The 25,815-nt window shown below is 39.6% G+C and overlaps 1 protein-coding gene and 1 long non-coding RNA gene across 6 annotated transcripts in view; one reads left to right on the forward strand and one right to left on the reverse strand.

The window, feature by feature from the left end:
• Positions 1-14,004, reverse strand: part of TULP4 (TUB like protein 4) — a 144,057-nt gene extending 130,053 nt beyond the window's left edge. For 2 of the 5 annotated variants that reach the window (XM_085055770.1, XM_085055765.1), the window contains exon 1: positions 13,914-14,004. The gene's annotated coding sequence lies outside the window, so the exon portion shown is untranslated. Of the gene's footprint in view, positions 1-5,400; positions 5,507-12,651; positions 13,677-13,790; positions 13,854-13,913 lie in introns of those variants that run through there. The other 3 variants (XM_085055766.1, XM_085055767.1, XM_085055768.1) reach the window with 3 other exon arrangements.
• A 63-nt stretch (positions 14,005-14,067) lies between these two features.
• LOC146439701 (uncharacterized) lies at positions 14,068-19,120 on the forward strand. Its single transcript, XR_014850880.1, has 3 exons — positions 14,068-16,193; positions 17,120-17,315; positions 17,858-19,120. It is a non-coding gene; the product is annotated as an uncharacterized LOC146439701 (long non-coding RNA).
• The last annotated feature ends 6,695 nt before the right edge of the window (positions 19,121-25,815 follow it).

A 25,815-nucleotide genomic window follows, 5' to 3' on the forward strand; every position in this document is an offset into this window, starting at 1 on the left:
GGCCCCAAATCTGAGTTTAGAAGCTAATAATGAAGAAAATACCAAGCTAAAAAGCCAAATTCTAAAGTGAATTGCAGGAGGTACAGGCACACATTCTCTTCTAATCATTCAGCAGCAAACGTGTGATAGTCTTTACCAGGTACAGCAGGAGAAGACATCTCTAAAGGACAAAGCCAGACTTCAACACATTTTGCCTGCTTTACAGAAAAAAAAAATCCCTTTAGATTTATCAGTTTTATTTATTTAAAGCTTCAGGGAAAAATAGAGTCTTCATCATTCCAATCTCAACATCCACAAGATTTCAGATGGATGAATATGGCATGAGTAATGCGTATATCCAGTCCATAACAGAGGTGCTATGCAGAAATTTGTATTTCTTCTTCCCCTCATTCAAGGCCACCTACATATGCACATGACATGAAAAATTGCAATGGTTATTTGCCAAACCGTGCAGTGTCATATGGCAGCAGTGAGTCAATCTTTGGAAGCTGGCTCCAACCTGCCCAGTGACAGATCTGCTCCCTTCCAGCTGAGACATCAGGTCACGACAAGCATTATCCCAGGCGTGCAGCTGATGGCAGAGCTGGAGGGATTCCCTCTAACAGGAAAGCAAAGACACAAAGAGCAAGTTTCCTCCTGGGATAACAGGATGAATTAAAGCCATACTGAAAACAGGCAGGTGGTTTATAGGGTAAAAAGAGCACTAGATTAACATGTGGAAGTCATGCAGTTTTATTTTGAAGCCATGATGCTAAAACTCTTAGGCAAAAGGCCCAAATCAAACTTCAGGCATGGTATCAACTACCTTGACTGAGTAAACAGGCCAGGAGTCTGTACACACATATTAGAGCACCATCAGCCATCTATTACGAGGGATGTTTAATTAGCTCAGTAGGGATACAGGGTTTGGGGGAAGTGGGAGAATCTGTGTCCTTCAGACTAGTAACAACATTTGCAAGACACTTTTACACTCAAAAACCCCCCCCCCCCAAAATAAAACAAAAAAACCCCAAACAAACAAAAAAACCCAAAACAAACACAAAAAAACCAAACCCCACAAACTCAAGCCAAACAAAACCAAAGTTACTGATGCATTTTTTATTAGCATGTTAATGAAATGCTAAACTGTTTGACATGAGAAATTAAATGTTCATAAAATCCACTATGCAAGACAATCCTGTCTCCATAAATTAGACACTAAGTCCACACAGGGAGATAGGACTGTTTTATTTAAAAAACAATGTACAATCAACAATTAAGCAGAAGAGGAAAATGTTGAAGAAAAAATTTAGGAGGGCAGTGATTCCCTTCACATTATTCTCTTAAGGACTCAACTGACAGAAATACATAATAGGTGTCTGCTTAAAAAATTATACAGATTGTAAACTCCTGAGAGAAGAGTGTTATCCTCATGCTGGATTCTTTCCAGACATATTTTTGGCTACTACTCTAACCACATAACATGGCTGGGCGAACAGGACACGACATGCAAAAATACCTCTTTGACAACCACTAGATCTGTCTGCACCCAAATCCTGTGCACCTTTTCATTTCTGTATGACACAAAAATGCCACAAAAAAACCAGCAGTAGAAAGCAGGAAGCAATCTTTCCAGTTGATCAAGGCCTATGTTCAGCAAAATATGTCTTTTTATTCCCAAGCTGTGAACACATTATGATACCCTGCTGATTGTGGGTATAACCACAAAGAGTAAGAGCATTTGACCAAATGATGTTACAAGTATGCCACACACAATCAACTTCTATGATACGAAGGATCTAACAAGTCATGGACAATAAACAATGCTTTTCTAGCTGAGAAAGCAAGCTGCTATGTGGCAGTATTTTCAGGCTATCCACTGACATCATGTTAAGAAAGAGGCAATTGTCCCAAGGCAGATTTAGACTTATCACCAGCATGGGGGAATGTCTTACTGTCAGTAAAGGTTTTGAATCTAGAGGTGGACCAAAAAAGAAAAAAAAAAAGAAAAAGAAAAAAATCAAACACGGACTAAACAAACCTACTTGAGTAAAATTTGTCCACTTTGTTTCTAAATACCAGAAAAATCCAGCAGAAGATACTTCATGTGAACAAGTGCTAGAGCAAGTAACTCACAATTTGAAGTATCCCATTAATTAAGCCTTTGATCCTTCAAATAGTAGAAAGCATGGGATATCTCTACGTTGAGTCTGAAAACTTCAGCATTACAAGGGAGACTATGGCTCTCAGAGCAGTGGCTATACACCATTTTTTGTCTAAACACTGTTTTGACCAGAGTTCTGGGCCTGAAATTTCCTAAAACAGTGAACAAAAGGTCTCTGGCTGTCAGATCACAGCAAGTGTGCTGCAAAGTGCACTAGAGAGCCTAATGCTGCCAAACAAGCTGTGCACTTCTTTCAGTTTTATTTGGTATGGTATCCAGCATCTCCCTCAACTTTTCCCTCCCTGTTATCACTTATTCTGCTTTAAAACAGACAGCTTTGAAATATCCTGCAAGAAAAGCTTGAAAGAGAAGACCTGAGTACTATGGTACAGGCCACCGAACAAACAGCACAGTCTAGAGAGCAAAAACCTTAACAGCATCACTTTGAGGATCTGTGCACAGTATCATCCACATAGCCACAGGAGCCTGTCCTGAAAGAAAAACTCAAAAATGCAGAGGGAAAAAGGAAGAAACATGACAGTGCTATCACCTTTTGATGAATTTAAATCCCTGAGAGATCCTTGAATTTACTCAGCTACTCAAAGAAGACAAGTAAAGACAAAATCTGCAAAGACAAAGCCCCTCAAAAAATAGAAAAAAAAATAGGTGAACAAGACATGTTACAAAGAGAGGTGATGAGTAGCTCAAGGTGAGACACTCACGAAGCTTCACACCAGAATTTGCAAAACATAGCGAAGAAAATTATCAGAAAATAATGTGATTTTGTTCATTGCATTTTTCATGGCATGTTTCATTTTTTCAGTTGAATGCCTGAATAAACATTTGCACCACAACATCCACAAGCCACAAAATAAGGACCTTCTTGACTTTTCTTACTCCTATCTGTGACCCAATGAATTTTATATTTTCCTCTTTGCCTGGAGCACAATTCTCTTCTTCACAAGGTCTCTACCTACATCTAGATGTAAGAAAACAGCAGGCCTATTAACAGTTGACTATGTGTGAGAGCAATCTCCTCACCTGTATCATGAACTTACTTTTTACTTTCTCTGAAAAGAACACTAGTTTAATGTAAGCACTCATCTTCACATACAATCCAAAGACAGTGCTATGTGGAAATTCAGACTCCATAACCCCAATGTTTCATTTTAATCTTAACATTGACATTGATAAATTATATTTTGCCTATTCTATACTACACTATCCAAAAATAAATCTGGGGCATAAAAGCTGAGTATTAAAGAAAATAATAACAGGAATTAGCAGTCTGTTCTCCAGAAACAATCCCAAACAGGTAGGCTAAGACTTTCCAACAAAAGAGCATCCCTGCTTTATTTGTACTGCTTGAGTAAACACAAACATTGCTAAAGGACTGTGAAAATGAAAACTCCCACAACCTTACATAAATATCTGCAGCCAAAAAGCATCTCTATGAATAAAGCTGAATACTCTACAGATATATTTTCTATTACAGAGGGGAGAATAAAATGCAATAACCTTTTTTCACAAATACACCCTTACCAATGAATGAGTGATAAAGACTTGTCATTGCTAACTCCTGAAACTCCCAACACACCACACTCTAACGTACCAATGCTGTGAATCACTATCTGCTACAAACATGTTGAGGAATCTTTCAATACAAGTGTGCTTTAGTGGATATGTTCAAATACATGCCCTATGTGGGTACCTCTTCCAGCCATGCACTTTTGCCATTATTAATAATATTTTGCAGTATTGTAACTTTAGCAGCATTGCTGTGCCTGATGGTTTACAGACATGAAGTGATAAGCCAAGAGTTCACAGTCTCAAGAATCAACAAGAACAGGAAACAAGGAGTTGTGTAAGAGTATTAATAGTTTCACCTGTCCCATTTCAGACCCCTCTCTTTCTGCAACCTTTTTAGCTGAAGGTGTACCTAGTCTAGTCATCTTCAGTTGAGTGAACATTTGGCTCAATTCCAACTACACCATGATTTCTTTTTACACGACCCTGATATTTTGAACCCTTTATCCAGTGTCCTAGGAGTGCTCTACTAGTGTCAGTGATTCTAAGAGAAACAGTAAAATAGAATTATTACCATTATAGTGCTACGTAAAAGACCATTTAAGCATCTCAAGGCAATATAGAAGCTTATGGTAGAATTGAGAGAGAAGTACAGAAGTTCTGACTTGTAGCCTGCTACTGTATTCATTGATTAGCACACAGAAAAAAAAAATTACTTTAGACTGACATAGGTTGGTTTTGGTTTTTTCTAAATCGTCATTTCATCAGAACACTCATTTGCATGAGGTTGCAATTGCTTTTTAAGTTCCTGTACTTACATGGCAGCAGTCTCCTACAACCTACTTCACCTTTCCAACCACAAGACCCACTAGAGTTAACACCAAACAAGCTGAGGCAGAGCTTCAAACACACTAAGAATTACTGGAATACCTGAGGTTATCTGAAGATAAGCATGGCTTCCCTTACAAAAACAATTCTGAAATCTGATTCACAGGATGCATGCATTTATCTATTAGAAAGGATTGGAAAATATGCCAAAATTCCTTAGGATGTCTCAAGTAAAGGTAAAACTCTGAATCTAAAGTTAAGTAGAAACAGGGCAGAAACCTTCTCTAAAAATAGATCTTGCTGTGCAGCCAAGTATGCCTGCATGCAATTGTTATTTATTTTTAAATTGGAGTAATTTTCCAGGTAGGTTTTTAGATCTGCTAACAGAATGACATGCTTCAAAACTAAACAAAAGAAACCCCCAAGATTTCTCTCCTGATCACATTTGCTGTAAGGACGTAGAGGAAACAAGGAAGCAATAACAAAATGCAGTCCCTTGCTTGGCATGCCACAAAACTGCAAAATTGTAAATTTCAATGAAGGCAAAGACAGTAACAATATCAGCATCCAGGAAATACAGTCATAACTCTTAACCAGTAACACTGGAAGAAACTGTCCTAAACACTGAAAAAATAATTCAAAACCAAAAATGTAATGAACTAGCAAAGAAAAAACACACACAAAATATACACCACACACACCCCAAGCCTCCAGCCTAATGAAGAGTACAAACTCAAAGAAGTCATGTACTCCTTAGGAAGTTCTCCAGTGCTTTCTCCATTAAATCTGCATCACCTCAAGCCTGTTCTCATTAAGTATTATCACCCCACACATGGATGGGTGCACTCAAAAATGTCATTTGGAACAATCAAAAGAGAAACAAAACTGAGCAATGTCAGCACTTGAGGGTTTCCCATTCAGTCCTTCCATACTAGTCCTGCCAGTGAAGAAGGCAACAACCCAAACCTCTTAAAATCCTCCAAGGCAGAAATGTTATTCCACAGTTTGAGCAAGTATTAGGCTCAGAAAGCAATGAGATCTTCTCCACGCAAACAAAACAAAGCAGAAGTCAGTGAAAACAGACAGTTGCACATCACTATGGACACTCAGTCATCAGCCACGATATTTGTCAAAGCTGTGACAACGCTGCTGGAGGCAAATCAGAATGATCCAAATCCTCACAACATATCTGTCCCATTATATCTTTCTGAACAAAAAAATGGACAACTAGTAGCAGATCTACTCCTGAAGGCACTATAAGAATCATTATCATTTCCAATGCAAAGGTCATTTGATTGTTTTAGGAGAATTTTCATTAAACAAATGGTGGCTATTTCTTGTTTTCCCTGTGCATCCTTGGATGATAACGATGGACACAAATTCATATCCAAACCAGGGAACAAAGTTTTCCTAGTATCTCTGGAGCTTTAACAAGCAATACTATTTTAAAACTGCAAGAGCTTGTTCTGGCACCACAGCACCAGACAATCAAATCACAAATATCCTCTCCCCAAGCCACCAGAAATATTTAAAGCAAACTCCACAGGGAGCAAGGGAAGACACCTATCCAACCTTTGGAACATAAACTCCCTATGACAGAGACAAAAGACTTTACTGTTGCATCTCATGGAAACAGTAGACTATCTTTTATGAGATCTTGCGGCATTACCAGTCACTTTTAGCCCAAAACAACCACTATTCACATCAAGTGCTTACTGTATCAATAATGACTGCAAAACCCACCAACACAGCACTGAAAATATAACTGTATTATAAGAATTTTCCATTCATCTTCTTCCTTATCTCCCAAGCTACAACATTACTCTCTAATCAGTGGTCTCTCATTTAAGTCCTTGGAAGAAGAGCGATTTCCAGTTCCTTCATTAACAAATGTACTAGTTTGTGGGGTTTTTTCCATTATTGTCTTCTAATTCATAACAATTAAGGAAACAAAGTCTTCCATAAGTCCATATGATTTAAAAGATATCATGGAAAAGCCACAGCAGCCAGACTCTAAAATCCTTCCTTTAAAAAATCATAGTGAATCCCACCTATATGAGTCAATATGGGTATAAAATTCTCATACTGCTTCACATCAGCCCTGCTCCTGTGCCTTCACCATCTATCATCCTGGTTTCATCGGATATGGGTATTTCTTGATGGAACATTTCCCTAAAGGACACATTCAGCAATTTGCTACTATGAAGTATGTAATACACAGTTCTTGTGAACTGCATATATTATGTGGATGAAATGTGTCTGTACACCTCATCCTTGCTCTGTTTCCCTTATGCCTTCTCCATGTCCATTGCCTCTGTAGAAGAGCAGAGCAGCGCCTTGCTAATCAGACTTGCAGCATGTTGGCTGAGGTGTTTTTCAGAAAATGCTGCCAATGCATTTACCCAGCATGAGCCCCTGACGCCTCTGGAAGGAGGCACTAATACTGTACAGCCACATTCCAAGCACTAGTACTGAGCTCAAATTATACTTTTCTTCAGATAGCATACTTTCCTCAATCTTATTACAGGTCCAGTGAACAGACTTTCAAATTCAAAAATTCTCTTTGCAACACTGGGAAATAATTTATATTGGATTTAATACATGTTCCACATGGTTATTCTACTGGTATAAAGGAAGAAAGAATGTCTCCTCTGTGGGCTGGCAAAATCTGGAAGGAATCCACCTCTAAAAGCTCTGTAACTCAGTGAAAGAAGATTTAATTCTATGATTTGTATTTGCTTTTAATGCAACCCAATTGCTGCATTGAAGTTTTTCTTGTTGAGAGAAACAGACTAATTCTTGCTCACAGTGGTCTGTTACAATTCACAATAGCAATTCATGTAGGTATCTTTAGAAGAGCCATATCCCTTCCCCCACTGCTCTAATCTTTTTTGAATCTTTTTTATATCTTCATCTCTACTTTGGAAAAACAGCAAATGGTTCCAAACTGCATACCTGTAACATGAGCAGGTTTAATTTTATCCCTTGATCATTCATGCAAGTTAGCAGATTTTCACTGCATAGCTTCCCATGTCAGTATAAAATTCAAGTGCATTTATTTAAATCTCTCCTAGAATTCAAACACTTTAATTGCTTTAGTCAATTGAATTCATAAACAGTTACTGGACAAATGTTAAAAAAAAATTTAAAAAATATATATCTATGTACCCAAAGGGATCATTCACCTTAAGCATCAAACATCATTAAAGATTTACTAACAAACCCTACCAGATAAGGAAGCAGGAATCCAAATCAGGGATAAGTCCACATCAGCCTGCAAAAGGCCTCAACAGGCTCCAGAGCAATCAAAGTCTGGAAATGCAAATCAAGCCCCTTTTATTTATATCATTATTTCTTTACAGATTAAGTGAAAGTACTGACCATAGGAAAGAGCCATTTCATTTACGTACTGCTCTGTTTCCAAATTACTCAGGAATGCCTTACTGTTTTTTGAATGACTAATGTGACAAATATGGGTAAAATACCAACCAGTCTTCTGCTATGCAGCTACAGAAAGCTCAATCAAACTTTCTTCAATCTTATAAACTTGGCAATTATTTTTCACAGGCCAGCTTTTTATGCTCACAATGTTTCTACAGATGGAATTCATATACAGTAGATGTGAACACCATAATCTTTTACAAAAAGATACATTGCTAAGAGCAAAACTCACTATAAGCATTTCTCAGGTGTTAAGATAAATGCAAAGCACAAATAAACTGGACTTTATTGAAAGAGAAAAGAACTTTTATGAAGAGTTCTTTATATTTCTCAGTAAACAAGAATTTGCATACAAGACCTGACATTCTATATGTGGTCCACATTAAGCACTTAACTTTATCCACAGAAGTTTCTTCACAAATTTTACAAATTAAAAGTAACAGGGTTTTACGTCAAGCAAATTAAAGGAGTGAAGAATTGTAACTTAAGCTAGCAACAGACAAATCAAAAATGGGTATGTTAAACTTTTGTCATTCTCGTGTCACAGGATGCTGCAGATACTAAAGCTATCAAGGGTTCAAAAAATAAAAGATGGCATAAATTCACCAGAACTATTAAAACCCAAACGATTAAATGCCATCTGCCCAGAGACCCCTAAACTGCACCTTGCTAGAACCCAATGGCACTTCCCTTCAGACACTCAGCTATTTGCACACCCAATCATGCTCTGCCCTGGGCATCTGCTATCATTCACTGTTAAAAATGAGATACTAATGTAGAAACACCTCTCTGGTGTGAGCTGGTATACCACCAGTAGGTCCATATTTTTGTGCCTGGGAAAAAGGAAGGTACAATATCTAAAGCTGGTTCAACACCTACACTGCTCAAGTCCCTCATTTCCAAACACTATGTAGGGCACTTGTATGGCAGCCAAGATATTTATATAGTAACAGTTCTTAATATACTTACATGACTCGTGAGAGCTGGGGAAGACACCACAAATATATAACTCTTCCTCCTTCTCCCTTAGCTGAATTCACTCCCCCTTAAAAGTTTTACTTAACACTTAAAATAGCTTCATGACTAACGTTTTTTCTATTTTTATACAACATTAACTATTATCAATGCCCTCTATGATCTGCAAGACAGGATTTGTGTTAGTCAGTCTACCTTCTGCATATTTTAATCAGATTTTAGACAGGTAGATCTCTAGGGTTGTGTTTTATTTTTTAGTTATTTACAACTAAAAGGATTTCATAGAAGTCATCCCACCATTCCATTAGAATAGAGAAATCTGTTCTTTATAAAGCAGAGGCAGCAATAGCATTGCTACTAAAGCTTGGATGCCCAAAAGACCAGGGTTCCCATTGTACTAGATACTGCATCCAAAAGAGAATAAAAGTGAGAGTGCTTTCTCCCTCATTTAAGAATTTTGTTAGTTATGGTCTTTCTCCATGTAAAGAGTCTCCTGTGGACTCTGATCCATCACAGTCACAGCAGGCAGTCAACCTCTGCTTTTCCCAATAACTTTATTTGCTACTTATCTTAAAAAACACTGTTCTTCTATCATATTCTTGCTATATGTGCAGATAGATTCTATGCTTGCATATTGTGTCCAACATTTATGGCTCCTTTTTATGTTTTTTGTCTGCTTAAATGGTGCCAGAGACCACAGGTAAAGTATTTGCACTAATTCTCTTTAAATGGCTATGTGAATGGATTTGGCCATCTTTGAAATTTTACATTGCAATTACTGTTCAAACTAGTGAAACAGGAGATATGAGGATTTTATTCAGAAAACAGTTTAGCTGCTGGATATTTGCTTCAACAAATATTTCATGAAAAGAGTGTCTTCAAAGGAGAGGAATCTATTCCATGGCACATACAAAGCAGAGGAAGAACTGATTGGATGGATTGATCCGAGTATTGAGAAATGCTAGATCTTTATATTCTAATGGGAGAGTCAGTCTTCAAGTGAATGTTTTCCAAAGAGTATTTTGCACTAGACAAGGATGTTGGAGATTATTCAAACCCAGAGCACCAGAAAAGTGTATGAGTACCAGCTGAGTCTGCTAGCTCTCAAACTATGCAGAAGGCAACAGAGTACCTCCACACTACACAAACAGCCCAGCTTTCCGGTGGGAGGTTCTCCAGACCAGCTTTGATATATTACAGCTATCAAGGATATGGCACACAGCAGAGTAATATTAAGGCCTTTCATGGGTATGAGCACAAAGTGAAAGCTATTATTGTGGACAATTTGAAAGATACTAAAGTTTTAAGTACTGTAAAATGATGTAAACAAAGGCATTAAGTAAAAATTGCACAATAGAGAAATAATAGATCAAATACAACAGCACGGATCAAAACAAGAGTCACACAAAAACAATGAGCATAGCAATAGGCAGTTTCTTGAAACTGGACTTCTCAAAACATTTCCTCTTGGACCTTTTTCCAAATAATCTGAAACCACACAAATCTAAGTGAAATCTAGAGGCATGTCTGCCAACAAGAAGGCATTGTTTCTACAGAGAGCCAACTGAAATCACTGACTACACCTGCATGACTTCTGATAAACATTTAATTGCAGTAATTAAGCCTTCATTCCCTTAAACAAAAGGTTTACAACTTAGATCTATATTATACAAGCTTGTATTTCTTGATAGCATTACACTGTCTAGGAATACAGTTCCCATGTTATTTAGCATATAGGACACTATTTAGTTTTCAAATTATAATCCATTATCAAATCTACCATCTATTTCTTAACTTGTATTTTATCCCTAAATGACAACGATTTAATGTATTGTCTTGAATCAAAAAAAAACCTTTTTGTCCTATTTTGCCAACTATCAACCTAGCATAAGACGTCAAGTCCTAAATAACTATGAAAATGCACCAATAATATAATTAATACTCATCAACTGCATACCCCAACTGAGAGAGATAGTTGGAAAACAACTGAAAGATGTGTACTTCACAGGTGTAGCATCAGAAGTTGTTCTGCTACCAAATGCATTACAAAAATGGGACATTGACGGTGACTCAAAAAATGAAAGATTCTGTACCATTTCTCTCAGCTCTACCATGGTAGAGATGAAGGAAAACACACAAGATATGAGGATGCTAACCATGTAACTCACTCATTCACACACACTTTTTTTTATCCTGCTTGATTTCAAGAGACATATGGACAAACTCTCTGAGCTCCCTGGTAACTGAACTAGAGACATGCACCATTAGTACTTGGATCACCTTAACAGGAACTGTCCTGAACCATTTTCTAACTCATCAGTGAATTTAGTTAAGCCTTCAGCAAGGTTTCTTCTGACACTAGGAAGTCTGCTCTTCATAAAGCACAGGCTTAGCTTCCAACACTGGCATGGTAGGTATGGTATGAAATTACTTCAGTCATCATTAAATGAAATAAAAATACTACAACAGAAACAGAAAGGTATGTTTGTGGGGGCTTTATTGTAAAAAAAGAATTCAATAAAAATTTTATCATTGGATCTTATAAAGCTTCTTATAGCGATCACAGGCAGACAATGATCTCTTTATGAGCACTAGACAACATGATAATAATTACCCTAAGATAAAAGAATAATTACACTGAATTCTTTTGCAAGGTGCTTTGAGACCTACTAATGAAAAGCACTGCTAAAAGCTGTGTATTATAAGTATGCTTAATAATTACATAAAACAGGTACAACTAGAGTCTAGCTATAAACAAAACTGATTTTATTTGAAAGTTCAGCTGAATCAATCAATTTTTTGTGATAAAAATGAATCGGCTGCACTACAACAGCTTTCTTGGTGCAAGCTTACACTAGAACCATTTAAATCTATTCACTGCCTTACTGAAGGAAATACTGAATATTTTAAACTGTCCATCACAAGCTCAGTATAGTTCAACATGAGTAGGGTTTTCATAGAATAATGAAATGTGTTTAGGGATTTTACAGTAAGCATCTGTTGACTAGGTGAGAAATCAAGTCTGTTGTTAGAAGCAGTGATGCAATGTAAGAAAAAAAAACCTGCCTTTCTATGAAAATCATTCATAACAGTTATAGTTGTCAGTTTTCTAAGCTATTTTTAATCTTATAAATAGCTATCTATACACACTATCAACCCACTACCTCCTTTCAGCCCCCAAGAAACTGCTAATGACCTTCTTACAAAATTCCATTGGGGGCGTGGGGGAATATGCAGTTTTTGGAAATAGCTCTACTTTGCCTGACATTCACACTGCCTGTGAAAAATGAGGCCCACTCGTGCAAATGTTCCTTGTAAGAGCAATCAGGTTAGGAACTACTGGCCTGAAGCTATTTCTTGAATTAGGATTACAGGATCAAGTCGATGGCTAACATCCCCGGGGATCACCATGATTTTGCTATTATGGAAAAATATGTGATGGTATGCTTAAAAAAATTTTACCAGAGATCTTGATGCGATGAGAAAAGAAGTCTTTAAGCTTAAGTATAAACATCTAAATATTAGTGGCTCATATAATCATCTCCAAAGCTGTCAATATTGTATTATGGTAAAACACTTGCTATTTTGACACAGTTCTTACTCCATTTCATTTTATTAAGCAGTGACTTTAAGACTTAAATTTTGCAAACAATTTGTAAAAGCAAACATTAAGAAACCAATTTTTTTATTTACGGTCCCCATAGGTGTGGAAAACATTCATTGCAAACACCCCTTACCTATTCAAAACACAGGATGTTGCTCATGAATCAGTAATCCTTGGACAGGCAAATTTAATCCTGGCAAAATGAAACTACCTATGACAATAACATTAGTGCAATTACACTTTTTTAAAGCAAAAAAAATTCTATTAAGAGGCCTTTGTCTTACTCGTGTTTGAAAAACACGTATTTCTAAGCCATGGATGAAAAAAGACTCTTAAATACTAAAACACCACATTTGACTCAGGCAATCCCTTAACCTCAAATTGCTGGAGGCCTGGCTGGTTTCCCAAGGATTCACAGCACGCTCACCCTGTTGTTATGGTGTTTCCTAAGCATCTGCTGTGTGCCACTTGCAGAAACGGGAATCCAAACACGACAGACCTTTGATCCGACCCCACACAGCTGGTTTTAATCGCCTGTTCTAATGCCTAAGTCAAATTTAAGCACTGAATTGGTAAACGATTCCTGCACGTTTTGGGAAACCTTTCGGAAGCCAGGGTGCTCGAACACGTTCGCACGACAGCCGCTGGCTGAAAGGCACGGCGAGAAGACACAACACAAAAGAGAGCGCAGGAGTTGCGCTCCTGGGGCGAATCTCTGCACCCCGCGGGGCACGACTGCGAGCCGTGCGCCCCCAGCCACCCCACCCGGGAACGCGGGGGCGTGCGGGAACGCGGCGAGGGGGCGGAAAAAATAAAAGAAGACAAAAATATTTACAAATGGCAGCGCTACGGGCGGTGCACGGAGAGTCACAGGTGATGCCGGAGCCAGCGCTTCCCTCCCCGCCGCCGCCCGGGGCTCCCGGACCCCCCGGCCGCTCCCGCACCTCCGGGGCAGGGCGGCACCACCCCCGCCCCACGGCCCGGCCCGCAGGTGTACGGGAAGGACGGGGGCTCCGGGCAGCCTCCCGCCGCCTGCCCGAGGCTCGTCCCTGCCGCTGCCCGCCGGGCGCGGGGAACCGCGGCGGGCAGGACGCGGCTGGCGGCACACGGCGGACGCGCACGTCCCGCCGGCGCACCGGGACCCCCCGCCCCCGGGGAGCGGGACCGCCCTGCCGGCAGCCGGCGCCCACCGAAACAAAAGGAAAACAGCCCCGGAGCCGCCCGCGGCCCCGCACGGCGCCCGGCCCATCCCGCTCCACCTCCCGCACTCACCTCGGCGCGGCAGCGGCGGCGGAGCGGGCGGCGGCCATTCGCGCCCGCGGGCTCCCTCCCCCCCCGCTCCCTGTTCCCCTCCCTCCCTCCTTCCCTGCCCGCCCTCCCGGCTCCGTCTCTCACCGCTCCCGGAGCGGCGGCGGCGGCGGCTGGGCCCGGCTCCCCCGCCACGTGACCCCGCCACGTGACCGCCGCCCTGCCCCGGCCCGGCTCCGCCCCCGCCGCCCGGCCGGGTTGGGCTCCGCGGGGAGGGATCGGGATGGGTCGGGATGGGCCCCGCGGGGAGGGATCGGGATGGGCTCCGGGGGGATGGAGCGGGAAGGGCGCCGCCGGGACGGATCGGGATGGGCGCCACCGGGGCTGTGCCACCAACCCACCCCAGCGGGACCCGGCCGGGGCACGGCCCCAGACGGCGGCGCGGCGCGGCAACAGCTGTGTGACAGGGAAACAGCCGCCGCCGCGTCCCTGTGCCCCCCAGCCCCTCAGCACCCCGACCGCTGTCTGAAGCAGAAATCACAATAGCGGGCCTGATTTGACAACAGAGCGCTGAAAGCGGGCTTACCCCTCCTGCCTTCATGGCTGAGAAACAAGGAAGTTGGTGCCAATATCTGGGGCATCCAGCCCCACAGGCGGTGTGTTCCTGCGTTTTTGACTGGCACCAAACGCCACAGCGAACGAGAATTAACCGTGCTGACCAGTGTCCCATGCTAAGCGTAACTTTTGCTCCCAGGAAATAATGCTTACAGCGACTGGTCAAGGGGGTGTCTTGTGGGAGAGAATGCGTTTACCCTTCAAACTTGGCGATTCAGGATACAATCCAGAGACAGCAACACTACAAGACCTGGGGGAGCCTCAATAAAAACACACTGACGCTGTGTTCCGGTATCACATTCAGTGCACATTCACTTTCTTCACAAAGGAGCAACAAAATGCCTGAACATGAAAGGTGTGAAGCACTTAGTAGTTTAAGGAAACCACGAACAAACTGCAATTATCAGCTCTAGAAAAGCCATCCAACGAGCAGTAGATGGGGAGCAGGAAGTGAAAAGGCCCTGTCCCCTGCTGGCTTTAGTAATCAAAACTTACAGACCATTTCAGAAACTAAAAAGGTAAATATTTTTCACACCATTGCCCAAAGCTCCATGAAGATTTTATCTTACAACCTATAGCAAGAAAGGGCCAAACTTTGTGCCAGAGGACCAGCTACACGTGCAAAAATCTAAAAGACTGAAGCCTGAGATAACGTGTTAGAGTTGGGTATAAATTTTTTCTTAACATAACTCTCATTGAGGAAAAAAACTTGCTTTTTTATTGAAGATTTTTAGTTACACTACACAGATTAACCCTGGGGCACCTCTTAACAGATCTTATAGCTAAAGTGCTATAAAAAGCTATCAAGCTCCATTTCTGGGTACATTACAGCAGTTGTTATCAACTGGTGAGCTGTGAAGACCAGGTTTTTCCTGAATTGCCCACTGGATATCTACATGAGACAACCATCACCACCTCTGGTAGGTTTATATTTCATATATTTCAGTAGAAAATTTTGTGGAGCCAGAGCAGTTAAAACCACCGTTCACTCAATTATTTTGTCTGACTTCAGCTAGCTGTGTCTTAGCTCAATTCCAAGTTTGCAGGGCATCATAAAAATTAAATTTAGGTATTAAAGCAAAAAGACATCAGAGAGAGGTTTGTAAAACACCACTGCAACTTTAATCCCCTTTGTAATCCTGTCATCTCCACCCCAGACACATTAACTGTGGTGCAACAGTGTTGACCACTGGTCCCTTCTCTGAGCTGCATTAGAAGTTGTGGCTAGGTTCATAATCACAGGAGAAAGCTATGTTTGGTAGTTGTTCACCAGCCTCTACACACTGTAACCATGACTGATACTTTGCAGGTGTCAGGCCAATTTTGCACCCTGTTATGTGTTGAGGATTGAAGGAAAATACATGAGAAGATGATTGTTCCATCTCACTCTGTCAACATATCCACAATTATTTTCCAAAAATGAATTTACACAGATGCACAAGAGTCCCAGGAACTAGAACCAGATACTTCAGACTATGTCTAAACCTTACCACAAAGGAACAATTCCCCATCTCTTTCACCTGCATGTGTGAATCAAAAAGATCTTGTTCCATATCGAGGATGAACTACAGCATTTCACCATGTGTGGAAGGGCGGCAATCTCAAATGAAGTTCATCATCTGAGTGAGTGGACCTCAGGAGTATCCTTACAGATAAGAGAAGGCCTCCACTTCCAAAGTGAGAACAGAAGTTAAAATCTCTACTAGTTATAGCAATAGAATATGGCCTTGTGACTTACCTACAGGACACTGTTGCTCTATAAATGCAAAGGCAGGTCACACTTCAGAAAATACCACTGCTGTATTGTATCAGGTTTGTGAAACTACTTTGTACTTTTTTTAACCTTTTTTTCTGTGACTAAAGGTACATCTCTAGGTTAATGAAGAGTTTTAAAACATACTTGAATCACACTTCACAATATTTTTAAAGAGATATACAAAACATGTAAAACCCAAAGGAAAGAGACAGCCTTTTCCTTCACTAGCCCACTCATCCCTTCCTCCAGTTTACCAAGTTTGACCTAAAGTACCAGTTCATTATATTATGGTGCTAACAGTATACATATTTCAATAGTCCAACTGCAACATTTAATGCAACTTCAGCAATACAAATTAATAGAAACATTAACCTAAAATTATTATCAAAATTGTCATCTCCTGCACCATCATTAATTTAATTACGAAGTCTAAAAACCCTCCTTATTGTTTATTTGTTTATTTGGGGGGGTGGTTTTTTTTGGGTTTTGGGTTTTTTTTGTTTTGTTGTTGTTGTTTGTTCGGGTTGGTTGGGGATTTTTGTTTGGCTTTTTGTTTGGTTTGGGGGGGTTTGGTTTTTGTTTGGTTTGGGTTTTGATTTGTTTGTTTGGATGCTGTGGTTCTGCTCAGTTCTTAGTATTACTGACCTAAAGAAAAGCTTAGTTACTTAGCCATTTTGACTGGATGATAAAGATCAGTCAAGTAACTGTACAGAAAAGCTTGTAAATTAAGTTTTGTTATTGGAATATTGTGAATTTAAGGTCAAAGGCAAATAGATATGCTTTTTCAGAAGGAACTCAGCTCTGTTTCAATCATGACCAGGCCTACGCTTTTCCATTTTACGCAGCTGTGAGAGTAAGCAGCTACTTGAATATCTGTTCATTTCTATAATCCATTAATCTCATATTCACAATCCTCTAAGGAATCAAAGACTGGCCTCTTTTTCAGGAAGACTTTCTTGTAATATCTCCTTTATTTTTAAAGGCAGACACCATCAGAAGAAGTAGTCATGACCCTTCATGAAGGCAGATGACAAATCCCATTTGTCTACAAGAAACTATGCAAACTTGTTTGAATGTCTTTTTTTTTTTTTTTAAATTTCAAAACCACAAGAAAACAGTCTTCAACTCACCTTCCTTATTTTGCCCAACCAGCACATCTCAGATATTTTTCTTGTCAGGTAAAATATCCATACTCTCTTACATTAGATGTTTTTCATTGCAGGCACTTTCTTCCTATTTCATTTCAGTTTTCACTATTTCTTCACCTTTCACAAACTCATTTTGTTCATGCTCATTTATACCACTTGGGTATGTTGGGACAGAAAAAAAGCACAGGACTTGGTTGCCTTCCAACCACAAGCAACATTAGCACTGCAAAGAACAGAACTGTGATTTCCACGGGCATTGTATTCCCAGAACTGACAAGCCAATAGTTCTCTGTATACTCATATGTAAAGCACAGGTGGTTGTTTATTTAATAATACAAACACTTCCGAGAAATGTTTCATATGATCCATGAGAAAGGGAAAGTACACCTGAACTAATAGTTACTACAGTAACTATTATTGCTTAGATCCTTTTGAATCCCTTAGTTCAACGTGGAGCTTTTTTGTTTGTTCATTTGGGGTTTTTTTGTTTGCCTAAGGTTTTTTAAATATCATTTGGGATGTAGATCTTCGTAACTATTCCCATCCTAAAGACAGTTTCATTTAAAATGCAGATCCACCAAATCCAAATAACTATGGAATAACAAAAGTCAGTGACTGAGGGGAAAATGGCCTATTTCTACACAAACAACAAAAGCTCTTGCATCTTTCTATGTAATCATTAGGAGGTAAGCAAAAACATGTTTAATGTTGGCATGTGATTAAATCCACGCAAGCCTGACTGTTATAAAAACATAGCAATATCTTTAAGTTCAACAAGCTCAATTCAACTACATATGCTATAGAACCAAGAAGCCTAAAACTAAAATTAAGGTATGTCTTTATTTCACTCCAGTTCTTCAGTCCTTCAGGAAATAAAGGAGAGCAGAGAATTACCAAAATGTCCTAAATTAAAAGAAATAGAAAAATTTCCTTTATAGGTCGTAAAAAAAAAAAAAATACACATAGAATTCACCTTGCAGAACACTACCTCACAGGACCTAAACTAGAATATGTACTGAAGTGTCTTGTGTTACAATGTAAAAAATGCTTTTGTAGATGCCTTCATTATTCTACTTACCCTCTTCACCTCTATCTGGATTTACAGCATGAATGACTGTCCCATCTTTAATGCATTGGAGAGTTTCACATGCAAACTTGCTCACTTTTTTCTTATGCAAATCTGTTCACTCCTTCCACACGCAAACTTAACTCATTTTTGTTAGCTTTATATGCTCAGCTGATTCCAAAAGGCATTTCCTTTTTATGTACTTCACCTTGCAATTTTCCTCCACCACAGAGGAGCACATCAGAGAAAGAGAAACAAATCAGCTTGCCTGGGCAGATTCCCCAACAGAGCAAGGATTTCCTTCATAGCTGATGAGAATAGCAAGGCTGAATGAGGATTGACCAAACCCTCCAGCTGGCTGGCTGGGTTTAGCTGGTTGGCTGCCTCATTTTTGTTGTGGAAGCAGCTCCAACCTTCCACATATATTTTGCCCTCCTTCAAGACCTGAACAGGGTAAACAAGACCTGCAAACACTTTGAGAGAGGAGTCCATACTGCAGTAGAATTCCTAGTAGGATTTGTGAACCCAGGGTGGGGGGCCTAGGCTGGAGCAGGCTGTGCCTGAAGGGCTGCACCACATGGAAGAGTGACCCAGACTGCAGCAGTCTGGGGAGGAATATTGCCCATGGGATGGACTCATGTTGGAGAAGTTCTTAGAGAATTGTCTCCTGTGGGAGGGACCCCACACTGGAGCTGGGAAATGATTCCTCTCCCTGAGCAGTGGGAGAAACAATTTGTGATGAACTGACCATAATCCCCATTCCCTGTCTCCCTGCACCATTGAGGGGGAGGAGGTAGAGCTGGGAAGGAGGGAGGGGTGGGGAGGAAGGTGTTTTAAGATCTTATTTTACTTCTCATTATCCTGCTCTGATTTTGTTAGTAATGAATTCAATTAATATCTCTAATTCAAGTCTGTTTTGCTCATGACAGTATTTGATGAGTGATCTCTCTCTGTCCTTATCTCAACCCATGAGCTCTTTGTTATATTTTCTCTCCTGTGTCCAGTTGTGGAGGGGTGTGATAGAATGTCTTTGGTGAGTGCCTGGCATCCAGCCAGGGTCAAACCACTACAGTGCTAAACAAGGGAAATATGTTCATGTGTGTTTGGATGGGTTTTTTTAACTTTACATAGTATTTCAAATTATGCCACACAAGATATTAAACTGAAGAGATGAGGATTAGTACAGATGGCAAGGGATTGGAACTAGTTAAGTGTGGCAGTGGATGGTGCTCCAAAGAAAACAGACTGAGGAGACACAATAAATAAATGGAATCCCTGAAGAATTAGTCATAATACTGACCTTTCTAATATTTTTGTTAGGTGACCTTAGAACTAAAACGAGTGTGCGAATAAAATTTGCTGATGACACAAACAGGAGGGTCAACAATACAGCCTAGACTCAAAATAATACATCATTCAGAAAATAATGGATGATCCCCAGAAGCAGACCACTAAAAGGATAGGATTAAATATAAAAGTACAAAGTCATGAATTGAAGGACTTGAAATTTTTTAACTGAAGGCATCAAGTGAAAAGAAAAGAGGAGAAAAATTTGTATCTGTCAGTCAGCAAGAGGATACCTGTAAGGCATTAATTTGATGACATTGTGAAAGAAGCTAGTACTCCCAGAATTTCAAAGAGAGTTCTGGAATATGAAAAATATTACACAGGTATTGGGAAGACTTCATCTAGAATTCTGCATACAATGTTGATCAATTACATTGAAGAATGATAAGTTAAACTTGAAATGGGTGCTAAGGAGCGCCAGGAGAAATAGACATGACTATCTGTGTGTTACTCTGTTAAACAGAGTAATTTTTGCCTATTTCATTTACTACATCAGGTTAGGCTTCCTTTTTATGCATTTCACAAGAAGTTTAGCATTATGAAACCCTAGTTCAAAGTGAGCCCTTTGAATATGTCTACAATATAAAAAAGATCAATTAATATAACTTTCTCAGCAAAGAGCACATTAGAATATTAAAACAAATAGCAGCTGGTGGAAATACTTCCAAGGTCCCCAGGCTTTTCAGACAAGTGCTTTAACAGCTGAGATACAAACTTATATCTTTTTAAGCTTAAATCTACAGAGACCCATGCCATATATAGAGTCTTCAAAACCTCTTATTTCCAAGTGTGGTCTCATGAGCAGTTTAAGTAAAAGGACAGCACAGCAAAGCTTAAGCAGTCCTTTTCTTTTTTTTTTTTTCCCCAGAATTCAATGGAGATAATATTCAAATACAAAAATAAACAGAGAATTCTTGAAAAATGGGAAAGAATAAGAGAAAAGCCAGCAAAATATTCAAGGTCTTAAGCACAGTTTAGCACCAGAGTCCCACATTAGTATCCTCTGTACTATCACCTTCCATATTAGAAAATATGACAAATAGAGAGGTTGTTGCAAAATCAAATGTTAATTCTTTAAAAAACAATCCAAATCCAGCATAATTACAGCATAATGCCTGCATTATTGTGCGTAGTTCTATAAAAACACATGATCAAATATTTAAGTCCATTTATTCCACTGGAAAATATATTTCAACCTGGATTTAAGAGTAGAAAAATACACCACAAGAATATGATGAATTTTAGCATGTTTTAATGATTTTAGCAAAATATAATACGATAGAAAGCAGCTCCATGTCCAAACAAAATGATTTAAAAATCACTCCTTACTTTCATGAATACCTGATTAGGGATTTCACTGATCATTTTAATCCTAGTTTTAGAAGGACACAAAAATAATTTCCGGATGTGAAAGGTCTGGTTATCCTTATTAGCACTCCACTTTTCTATGTTTGTTCCCCCTTGAGACCCCCACCTCACAGTAATGCTACTCATTGCAAAATATCTCTGTATTCCCTAAATATTAAGAAATATTGTTGGGCAAGGAAAGGTCTCTTTCTCCCACAAAGTAAGTGTACTGTAGAATCACAGAATCATTAAGGTTGGAAAAGACCTCTAAGATCACCGAGTCCAACTGTTAACCCAGCACTGCCATGCTAACCATTAGATCATATCCCCACACCCACATGCCACTTGAAAGCTTCCAGAAATGGTGATTACACCACTTCCCTGGGCAGCCTGTTCCCATGCCTGACCACCATTTTGGTGAAGAAATTTTTCCTAATATCAAATCTAAACCTCTCCTGGCAAAGCTGGAGGCTGTTTCCTCTTATCACTTGTTACCTGGGAGAGGAGACCAATCCCCACCTCATCACAGCTTCCTTTCAAGCAGTTGTAGAGAGCAACAAGGTCTCCCCTGAGCCTCCTTCTCTCCAGGCTAAACAGCCCCGTCTCCCTCAGCCACTCCTTGTAAGACTTGTGCTCCTTTAACCAGCTCTGTTGCCCTTCTTTATGCTCTCCTGTGCTTCAATACCTTTGTTCTAGTGACAGACCCAGAGGTGATCACAAGATTCAAGGTGCTGCCTCACCACTGATTGTCCTCACAGGACAATCCCTGCCCTGGTCCTGCTGGCCACTCTATTCCTGATCCAGGCCAGGATGCCATTGGTCTTCTTGGCTACCTGGGCACAGCTGGCTCATGTTCAGCTGCTGTTGACCAGAACACCCAGGTCCTTTTCTGCCAGGCCACTTTCCAGCCACTCTTCCCCAGTCTGTAGCACTGTCTGGGGTTGTTGTGACCCAAGGACAGGAACTGGCACTTAGCTTTATTGAGTCCCATACCATTGGCCTCAGCCCATTGATCCAGCCTGTCCAGATTCCTCTGCAGAGCCTTTCTACTCTCAAGCAGATCAACTCTCCCACTCTACTTGGTGTCACCAGCAAACTGACCGGAAGTACCATCAATGCACTTGTCCAGACCATTGATAAAGTTGTTTAACAAGACTGGCCCCAGAACTGAGCCTAAAGGAACACAAGTGACAGATCTCCAGCTGGATGTGACTCCATTCATCGCCTCTCTCTGGGCCCTGCCACGCAGTCAGGGTTTTACCCAGCAGTGTGCCAAGCCATGAGCAGACAGTTTCCAGGAGAATGCAGTGGGAAATGGTATCAAAGACTTTAGTAAAGTCCAGATAGACTATATTCACAGTGTTCTCTATTTGTTTTTATGACTTGCTTTGGTTATAATATTCATGTAGCTATGATGACAATGAAAAAATGCATTACATGAAAGCTTCCTTCACTGTTTCAAATTTAGAGGTGTAGTGGGCTGCTCCTCGTAGCTATAGAGTCAAACAATAAATTTTTTATAGAACCTTCACAGTTCCTTTTGTTTTATAGTACATTAAAAAAATGAGCTAGAATAACTGCACATTTGAAAAGGCAGTCTCCATTTGGTCTAGTTTTTCATACTTGCAGCAAACTACTTTAGGAACCACCTTCTGAAACACATCCACCCTCAGAATCATTCCTTCCTACTCCCTACAGCTCCTTCTGGCTCCTGCTGTCACATAGCAGGCAAAACAGGCAGAAATAGCTTTAAAAAACCCTACTCAAAGCCAAAAGGGGAAACATTTACTGATTCCAAGACTTCAGGTTCCCTAGTCCTCCTGACAAATTTGGTCACATGCTTAGCTTTGTCCACTCCTCATCCCTATGCTAGGACTCCTCTCAAATGCTATTTGCAGCTCCCTCTGCCCAAATGGCAACCTGGTCAACAGCAAAAATCTGTCCCATCTCAACCACATTGACCTTGATATGGTTGTGCTTAACACTATTGATTTCAAATATTCATTAAGAAAACAGGCTTTTTTTTCCTTAAGTTTATACTGACTTTATAACTTTCCTAAAATGAAAAGATAAAATTAATCTTTGTTTAGACCAAAAGTAAAATCAAATATAGGGAGCATGCTTCATTTTGCAGCTGAAGAGATATTTTTCTTTCATGTCTTAATTTCAAGCTGGTTGATAATACAGAAGGCCATTGTTAGTCCAGGGTTTCTCACTGCTGCTGAATATCTAGCTTCTGGAATACTTGTATATCTAATGATATAAATGTGACACACATGCAAAACATGTTACACCCAATAAAGTTCCCAGTGTAGGAGAATGAAGAGATTAAGAGGAAGTAAAACTACACTATCGTTCCACATAGAAAGGTGGTCCCATTTAGGACAGAGCAAAGTAGAATAGAAGGTGTAATATTAAGAAAACTTGCTCTCCCAGTCCTTGTGATATGTTGGTTCTGATGATAAACACAAAACCTTTTGTAAACCAATTAAGTTCTAATTAATTGCAAGTACATTTTTTATGCTCCTTCTGATGTTGTTCAATTTCAGAATTAACAGGAAATAATAGTTACAAGCCTAAAATACTCTTACCCCTCTTTCCTGCCTTTATTCTCTTTAGTCCTCCCATCTCACCCCTCTGGCTTTGATACATCATGAGGACAACACTCAAAATGGTGAGAGATCATTTTCTCAAGAGTGCATACCTCTCTACTGACACTGTATGAGCTATGCCAACATTGCAGAAATGTGCAATACTCTTATCTGCAAGTGACATCCTCACAGCTGCAAGTTCTGCACATCCTGCAGTGTATAACTGGGTCCATCTTTTCTGTAATAGAAGAATGAACAACTATATAGCTCTGACAGCCAACTCCTTCAACCTGTAGTCATCCAGAAATATTGCTTGCTTGTTTCTTTCTTGAAAGGCTAGTTACATGGCTAATCAATTATCTGTCAGTTTTGGTGTTGGATGGGTTTTCTTTGGTGTGCTCAAGCACATTCATGCATGGGTATTATGAGTCTTAAGACTTCTTCCAGGAACCTACTCTTGTTGTTACTATCTCCTAGAATTGCTCAAGCATGGAAAGCTAACAATAGTGCTCTAAAATTTCCTCTTTTAAAATTTTTTCACTGGGCAGAAATTTTATAGTCTGTTTCTAGTCCATAGTTAATCTTATAATTAGTACTATGCTATGAGAAGTGAGAAAATTACTTTTTCAGTCTACATGAAAAATAAAACCCCTAATATTTAAAATAGGGGGGGTTTCCCCCTATATTAAAACTTAATTGGTAGGTGTTGTAGTTTTTTGTTTGTTTAGGGCACACACTGAATTTTACCATTATACATATGTAAACAAATAAAGCTACTCATGAAGGGGGGGGGCAGTGAGGGAGAAACTTTCTATGTCTCATTTCCATGCATTGTTAGCAACACTATAAGGATATAGATGCAGAAATCCCCAGTGCAGACTGAAATATAGTAAGATTGAACACTGTATGTATCTTCCATATAGTATGATGCATGCGACTGGAAGAACAGATACCCTACAATCACGTGCATTTTGTATTATGAGGAAGTAAAAAGGAAAAATGCCAATAAATGTTACTTCTTATCATCAATGCCTTCTTTTGATTTACACTCACTAAAAATTATGAAACTTAATATGGAGCAACATCTAAAGCAGGCTCATGGTGTGGAGATACACAGACCTACTAGTAACATCTGACGGGAAGACCACATTTCAGACTCATCATTTTAATGTAACATGACTTTGTACCTAAGCTTAGAAAGAAAACACTGGATACCTAAACATCTAAGAAATTTCTGAGGTAAAAATACTCCAAAATCTCCAACAGCAAATATCTTTTTCAGAAGGATCCTTTGAAGTTGAATGTTCACGTTTAGCTGAAAGCATATCTAATGTTCCAAAGCACAGTCCCTGATTCACCATTGCTCAGGCTGCAACAATTTTTTTTAAAGCAGCTTAAAATATTGGTAAGAGCTCCTCTTACTGGTCTGCCTTCAAACTGTCAGCTCTTCAGTCCTGGAAATCTTTTTATATGAAACAAAGATGGGTAAAATATTACTTCTATTCCACATTAAAACAAACAAACAAACAAATTTGATGTGGAACTAGTTGTTTGTTTATCAGATATCCTATTGTTTAAATTTCTTATTAAGTCATAAGATAGAAGATAATGACTTAGTTTAGGGAGAATTTGTTTTTCCATCACTATGAACTTCAATTTATTTTGAATCCTTAATTTTGTATAGCATATATAGGGCTTGCCACAGTCTAAATTACAAAATAAACACGGACACCCAATTCTAACATTCTGAGTAATGTATTCATTTCACAGTAACCACCACCAGCTTCAATGGGATCCTTTGTGGGATAATCAAGGAGTCAATGTGGAAATTTGTGTGGAATTTGTAATTGAAAAAAAAAATCATATAAGCTTACTGTTTTCTTCAACGGCCTACTGCTTGATTTTAAGAGCAAAATATACCTCTCAGACTGTGTTGGTTTATATGATTAAAGACTTCTTGATATATATATATATACACTCACCCACATATGTACATACATTTATATACAATTTTTAGTGCCCTACTTTTGCAAGCTCAGCCTAGGGGCTGGCAGAAATTGGACACTTTTATGGTGAAGATGCCAACTAAGAAAGGTTAACGTAAGTCATTTTAATGACACCGTGAAATACCACTATCTTCACAGTAAACAATCCTGTTTACTTCAGCTCACAGTAAACA

The sequence above is a fragment of the Lichenostomus cassidix genome, chromosome 3 (assembly GCF_008360975.1).
Source record: "Lichenostomus cassidix isolate B80296 chromosome 3, HeHo_3.0, whole genome shotgun sequence".
NCBI lineage: Eukaryota > Metazoa > Chordata > Aves > Passeriformes > Meliphagidae > Lichenostomus > Lichenostomus cassidix.